We start from the raw sequence: 7,075 nt of genomic DNA on the forward strand, positions 1-7,075 counted from the left end.
ACCGGAACAGCTTCTCTTTGCCTTCCCTTCCCCAATTGCCAAACACCATGGATACCACATCTCAGCTCACAATATTTGATCCAAGGGTTGTAGGATTTGATAATCCATTTTGAACACATTTCTAATGCTCAAAGTTGGCAACTTTCCACAGTCCTCTGCCCTCAGTCCAGCCCTGTGGGTCTGACCAGCCCAGACATTTGCCCCTCTCACCTTCCCCCCACCCAACCCCTCCACAGCCTGTGCAAGGTACGTGGTTCTTGAGTTTCTCTCCACATCAGCGCCAAAGTTAAAGTTCAGGAAAAGTAAAAAGGGGACATCGGACTCATCAATAGCCAACAAAGTAGTAGCTTTTGCCTGAACTATTCTAGGTCAAAAAGAAGGAAATGGCTGACTAAAATCAACCAACAAAATTTTATGTCTCCAAATATTCACATATTCATGTGACTGCAGCACACAGTTTAGCACTTGCCACTGATCTTGTGAAGCAACTTTAAAAGCTGGCTGTTGTTACCGAATGTGACTATTTGCTTATTCATCTATTCTTAGCCTCAAAGTGCTCTTGGCTAAAACACATGGAAAGGAAAGGTGAGGTAGCCTGTTTTGTGGTCTCAATTTGTACCTAAGGCTGCACCAGGCATTTTGCATGCACTCTTACAGGGACTGAGGGGGAAGATTCTTCCTCTTTTTTTTTTTTTTTTTTTTTTTTTTGTCCTTTCTCAGCTTAAAGCTGTTTTCATCTTGCAAGTATTTTAGGTATTTCATACTAATGCTCAGGCCTCATCAGAAACACAATGCCATCTTTAATTTTTTGGTTGTTGAACCCAGTGCCAGGAGCAAGTCAAGAAGGTGGCTACGAATCATGTTTTATTTATGCAGAGGAATAAAAATACACTCGTGCGAGTGAAGGGTGAGATGCAGCACAAGGCAGTGCATTTTTACAAGGCAAATGGAAGCCTTGATTTACATCCAGTTCCCTAAAACTTTATGGCTTCCTCATCAAATGATGCAGGCTACTTTCTGTCTCTTAGATGGTAAATATGGTTAATATGTTGGACAGTGATGCACCCAATCTCAGGCTCTGTTAGGAACAAGAGTTATTTAGTGACTTCTCCTTTTTTGTAGAAAGGAGTCCCTGAGAGATCACTGAGGGTCCTAGAAATGGCACTCAGCTCAATGTGCCGTTGCCTGGGGATTCGACTGGGTAACAACAGATACAAGAAGAGGTGTACAGGACATTGCTAATTTTTGGAATCCTCCTTCATTCTGGAAGTAGAATGTTCTCAAAGCTTTCAATGGCAAAGAGGTATTATAATTATTCATTTCTGCTTGTTAACATCTTCTGAGTTCACAGTAGGGCACAAGAACAGTAGTAAAAGGAAGAAGGAAATGGCTTCAGCCCTTACCACCAGCCGTGGGCAACTAATCACAGTATTAGAAAGGCTCAGGTCAACTTAGAAAATGTTTTAAAATAAGGTGGGCCCAGGGAACATGCAGAGCAATCAGGGATCCCATGCTTTGGAGCAGTGTTGTCAAACAGAAATATGATGTGTGCCAAATAGCAAATTTAACTTTTCTAATAGACACATTAAAAGAAAGTAAAAAGAAAGAGGTAAAATTTATCTTAATAATGAATTTTATATAATTGATCCTATATATTATTATATTGACATGTAATCAATACAAAAATTATTTATTAGATATTTTACATTATTTGTATTCAAAATCTAGTGTGTATTATATACATCTACAGACCAACTCAATTCGGGCTCAGTGCATTTTAAATGTCCAATAGCCACATGTGGCTATTGATTACCCCTATTGGACATGCAGCCATACTCAAACTTTAGTGTGCATAGGAATCACCTAAGGATTTTGTTAAAATGCAGATTCTGATTCCACGGGCCACGTAGGGCCTGAGATTCTGGATTTCAAAAAGCTCTCCAGTGATGCCAGTGCTGATGGTTCATGGACGACATTTTGAGCAGCAAGAAACTAGGACATCCTCAGTGGTGTGCTGGCACTGGCTCACAGGAGCCAACTGTGCATCTTTTCCCAAACTCTCATTCAGTGATGTCATACTGGTAGCTTGAAGTCAGCCATAGTAGAAGTAATTACACAATTGACATTGGAAATTGCTATAAATCAGGACATTCATTTTTTTCTGGAGAGAAAGTTGCCAAACATTTACCAACACAGCCCGGCTCATAGTCCAGTGAGGAATCCCACTCTTGTCTGAGTAATGGAATAATGGATAATTCTCTCCTCTTCTTCCTTTCCTTCTCTTTCTTCTTCTCCTTTTCCTTCTAAATCTTTGCCCTCTCCAAAACTCATGTTGAAACTTAATCCCTGATGTGACAGTATTGAGAAGTGGGGCCCTTAAGAGGTGACTGGGTCATGAGAGTTCTACCCTTATGAATGGATTGACCCATTCATGGATTAATGGATGAATGGGTTGTCATGGGAATGGGGCTGGTGGGTGTATAAGAGGAGGCAGAGACCTGAGCTAGCACACTCAGCCCCTCACCATGTGATGCCCTGCACTGCCTCGGGCCTCTGCAGAGAGTTCCCACTAGCAAGAAGGCTCTCACCAGATGTGGCCCTTCGAACTCAGACTTCTTAGCCTCCAGAACTGTAAAAAATAAATTCCTTTTCTTTATAAATTATCCAGTTTCAGATGTCCTTTTATAAGCAACATAAAACAGGCTAAGACACCTTTTCTTTCTTTTTCTACTTCTGCTCCTTATTTGTAACAATATTTTTATAGTTAACACTCACTGTTCATGTAATTTTAAAAAAATTTGCCAAAAAGTACAAAACATTGAGAGATAGGGGACCTGCTTCTTGTAATTGTTATGCCATAAATTAACTTTGTAATCTGAACAAGTCTTTGAACTCTGCCACTCACTCTCCCCATCTATATAATGGGCGTGAGCACATTTGCCCGATCTGCTTCAGGTACATGTTTGAAGAATGAAGTCAGATGATATATATTTGATTTTCAAGGTGACTTGACACAAATCTAAGGAAAACAATGAGACTGACTAGCTACTTCAATCACCAACAGCTCCACTGTCCTGGTGTGGGTCATATTCTCTTCCACATCAGAGCTATTATCAAGGGTAGAGAGAAGGTCTTCATCTCTGAGAGGGCATGGCTGTCTTGCTATCAATTTGCTGAACTCAGATTCCTGACCAAGTCCTAGTTGTCCCTGCTGGTTAAGAAAGCCTCAATAGACATAGATTGATAGATAGATATTGATCAATGGAAAAGAATTGACAGTCCAGAAATAAGCCAATGTGTCTATGGTCAACTGATTTTGACAAGGGCACCAAGACCTTTCAATGGAGAAAGAATGGCCTTTCCAAAAAATTGTGTGGGGACAACTCAACAGCCATGTGCAAAAGGATGAATTTGGACCCCTACCTCATACTGCATACAAAATTAACACAAAATGGCTCAAAGACCTAAATGTAGAGCTAAAATTATAAAACTCTGCAAAGAAAACAGAAGTGTAAGACTTTGTGGTGTTGTATTAAGCAATAGTTTCTTAAATACAACACCAAAAACACAAGCAAAGAAAAAAATACATAAATCTGACTTTGTCAAAATTAAGAAATTTTGTGCATCAAGAGACATTAGTCAATAAAGTTAGAAGATGCCCACAAAATGGGAGAAAATATTTGCAAATCATATATCCAACCAGGAAGTGATATCTGAAATACATAAAGAACTCTTACAATTAAAAAATTCAAAAAAAAGGCAAAGGACTTAAATAGACATTTCTCCAAAGAATATATAAAAATGACCAATCAACACATGAAAAGCTGCTCAATATCACTAATCTTTGGGAAATGCAAAACAAAACCACAAGGGAACACCACTTCACACCCACTAGAGTGGCTATTTAAAAAATAAAAAAGACAGAAAGTAATAAATCCGGGCCGGGAAGTGAAGAAAATGACATTGGAAGCCTCCCACATTCCTGGGAAAAATGTAAAATGGTACAGATGCTGTAAAGTTAAGCACAGAGCTACCAGATGGCCCAGCAATTTCACACATAGGTGTATACCCAAGAGAATACTTGTATATAAAAGTTCACAAAAATTTGTACATGAATTGTTCGTAGTAGCATTATTTATAGTACCCCAAAACTAGAAACAACCCAAATGCTCATCAACTGATGAATGGATTAAAGAAAGTGTGGTATATACATACCACAGAATATTAATCAGTGCTGAAAACAGAATGAAGTACTGATACACGCTATGGTATGCTAAATCTTGAAAACACTGTGCTAATTGAAAGAAGCAAGACACAAAAGACCATACATTGTATGATTCTTCTTATATGAAATGTCCAGAATAGGCAAATCCACAGAGAAAGAAAGTACATTAGCCATTGCCAGTGGCTAGGGGAATGGGAGTGACTGCTTAATGTGTACAGGGCTTCTTTTTGGAATGATAATAATTTCACTGATCATAACCTTTAATCTGCTCAATAAATAGAACCAATCTTGAGCTGGATATTGCGCTGGGTGCTGAGGATAAAATGTCAAATGCAGTACAACCGATGTAGTCCCTGCCCTCAGGGGTCTTACTGTTGAGTCTGTGTTTCCATCTAGCTAAGCCCCATCCTCTGCCCAGCCTGCCAGTGTGAATCAATTAACTTCACACCCTGCCACAACCAGGCCTGTACTGGCCCCAGATATGTTAGAGGTTGCTGTTGAGCCTGAAATATTTTAAGTCATTTTATATATTGTGTTAGTTTTCTAGGAAGGCTGTAACAAAGTACCACAAGCTGAGTGGTTTAACAACAGAAATCTACTATTCAATAGTTCTGGAGGCTAGAAGTCCAAGATCAAGGCCAGTAGGTCCATGCTCTCACTGCAGGTACTAGGGAAAAATCTGTTCCAGGCTTCTCTCCTAGCTTCGGATAGTTCTTAGGCTTGCGGCCTAACTATAACTTCAGTCTTCACTGTGTGTTCTCCTTGTGTGTGAGTCTGTGGGCATGGTCCCCTTTTTTTATAAGAACACCAGTCACATTGGATTAGAGCCCACCCTACTCCATTATGACCTCAGCTTCACTAATTACATCTACACCAGCCCTATTTCCAAATAAGGTCATACTCTGAGGTTCTGGGGATTAGGACTTCAACGTGTGAATTTTGTTTTGTTTTCAAATTTTTTTCAATTTAATAGAATTAGGGGGTACAAGTTGAATTATGTAACATGTATATATTGCACAGTAGTGAAGTCTGGGCTTTTGTACTCATCACTCAAATAATGTACATTGTCCCCCTGTACCCACAGGTAATTTTTCATCCAACATGTGAATTTTGGAGGAACACAATTCAACCCATAAGACACACACATTCATATGGTATACATGAAATTGGCTTTAATACCATCTCTAAGACATGGGAAAGGCAATTTAGTTCTATTCCTGTGCTCCAGAAAAGACTGCTGAGGCTTAGAGAAGCTAAGGGATTAGGGGACCCCAGGTCTCGGGGCTCTCAGTTGGGCATCTTTTCTCCTCTGTTGGAGCAGTGTGCCTCTTCTCGTGCCATTGCTTCTGTTATTGCAGCTGCCAACAAGCAAAGTCCTGAGGGTTCTGACCTTGGCCAGACCAGGTGTCAAGCCAGTGGACAGTCCCTAAAGCATTTCTCAGACTGCGCTGACAGCATCCTGGCAGCAGAGTTGGCAGTGGGATAAACGCCTGTGCCAGCACGTGGCCTTGCTCTCAGGCTGCCTTCTTCAGCAGCCGAGAGCTGTTGGCAGCTGTGGGTGCAGAGAGCCAACAGGTTGAGTCCATAAGAACCACAGTGCAACACATTTCCTACTGAAGGGACAAACGGCCCGTTCATCCAACCCCACTGAGAGCTTGCTAGTTATCACATGTTTCTGTGTCTTCATAATCTTCACAAGCCCAGAATTTAATTTATTGAGGCGGCACCTGCAAATCGGACATAACCTAGTCTTTGTGCTAGATTAGAGCACGACATCTTCCTCTAATCTATTCCTAGGCCAAAGTAATTCTCTTTAAAATAGTGCCTGAATGGAAGAATAAGGCTGCTGTTTTGAAAAACTTGGGGAGGTAATTAGCTTCCCCCAAACTCAAATAAACGCATAGCACCTAAGTGTCACCTCCCAGAAATGGATCGTAGAAATATTCACAGCCAGATAAATCAGCTGAAAATTAGAAGCAGAAAAAGAGGATTTCTAGCAAAGCCAGCCATTGAGAGGCGGTGGTACAGACATGCTGCAAAGGGACACAGGGACAGCAGTGCTGCCCCCGACTCCGCACTGGCTGTGGAGCCTCAGCTAAGTCGCTTCCTCTCCCTGGGCCTCCCTTTCCCCAGCTGTGAAACGAAAGGGTGGGATGCAAAGGTCTCCAATGTCCCTTCTGGTTCTAACGTTTTGCCTGGGAAGGAAACCGGGTAATAAATTAGCAGCACGGCCTCTAAATGAACAGCACACTCCAAACAGGCACGTAGCTGCTACGTTGCTGAAAGCCGTCAAGTCCCAGTAAACACCCCGTCGCACAGCGCTACCGCAGGCACTGTCGAGACACGTTCTCGAGGTGGAGCTAGGAAGATGCCGCGGCCTCACGCAGTCCTAACACTGATCCGCCCGAGAACACGTGAGTCCGCAGCTCCCACGCACCCGGGACAGCTCAGCAGCGTCACAGGCGGAGACGAGGCGGCTGCAGCAGCTTGAGCTGTCTTGGAGCGAGGATGGGGATTCCGGGGAGAGACAAGCACCGTGATAGACAAGGTGGCTCAAAGCACACAGTGCTCACCACCCAAAAGCTGTACAAGAGCTTCACCATTAATCATTCAAAGAACTGAACCCCAGGAAGGCAGTGATCACAATCAGTAATAAATATCTATGCTAGAGACTGGTCACCAGTGGGCTAGATTTGGGCAAGAGACCTTTTTGTTTAGTCTATATATGTTTCCCAAACAATTTAATTAGTTTCCAACCTTAAATTATTGGCAGGATTTTTTTTTTTTTTTACATGAGAATATGGATTTCCGTCATCTCTTGAAAATCAGAATATGTGGTGACACTGGGCC

Source organism: Eulemur rufifrons, chromosome 1 (assembly GCF_041146395.1).
Source record: "Eulemur rufifrons isolate Redbay chromosome 1, OSU_ERuf_1, whole genome shotgun sequence".
Classification (NCBI taxonomy): domain Eukaryota; kingdom Metazoa; phylum Chordata; class Mammalia; order Primates; family Lemuridae; genus Eulemur; species Eulemur rufifrons.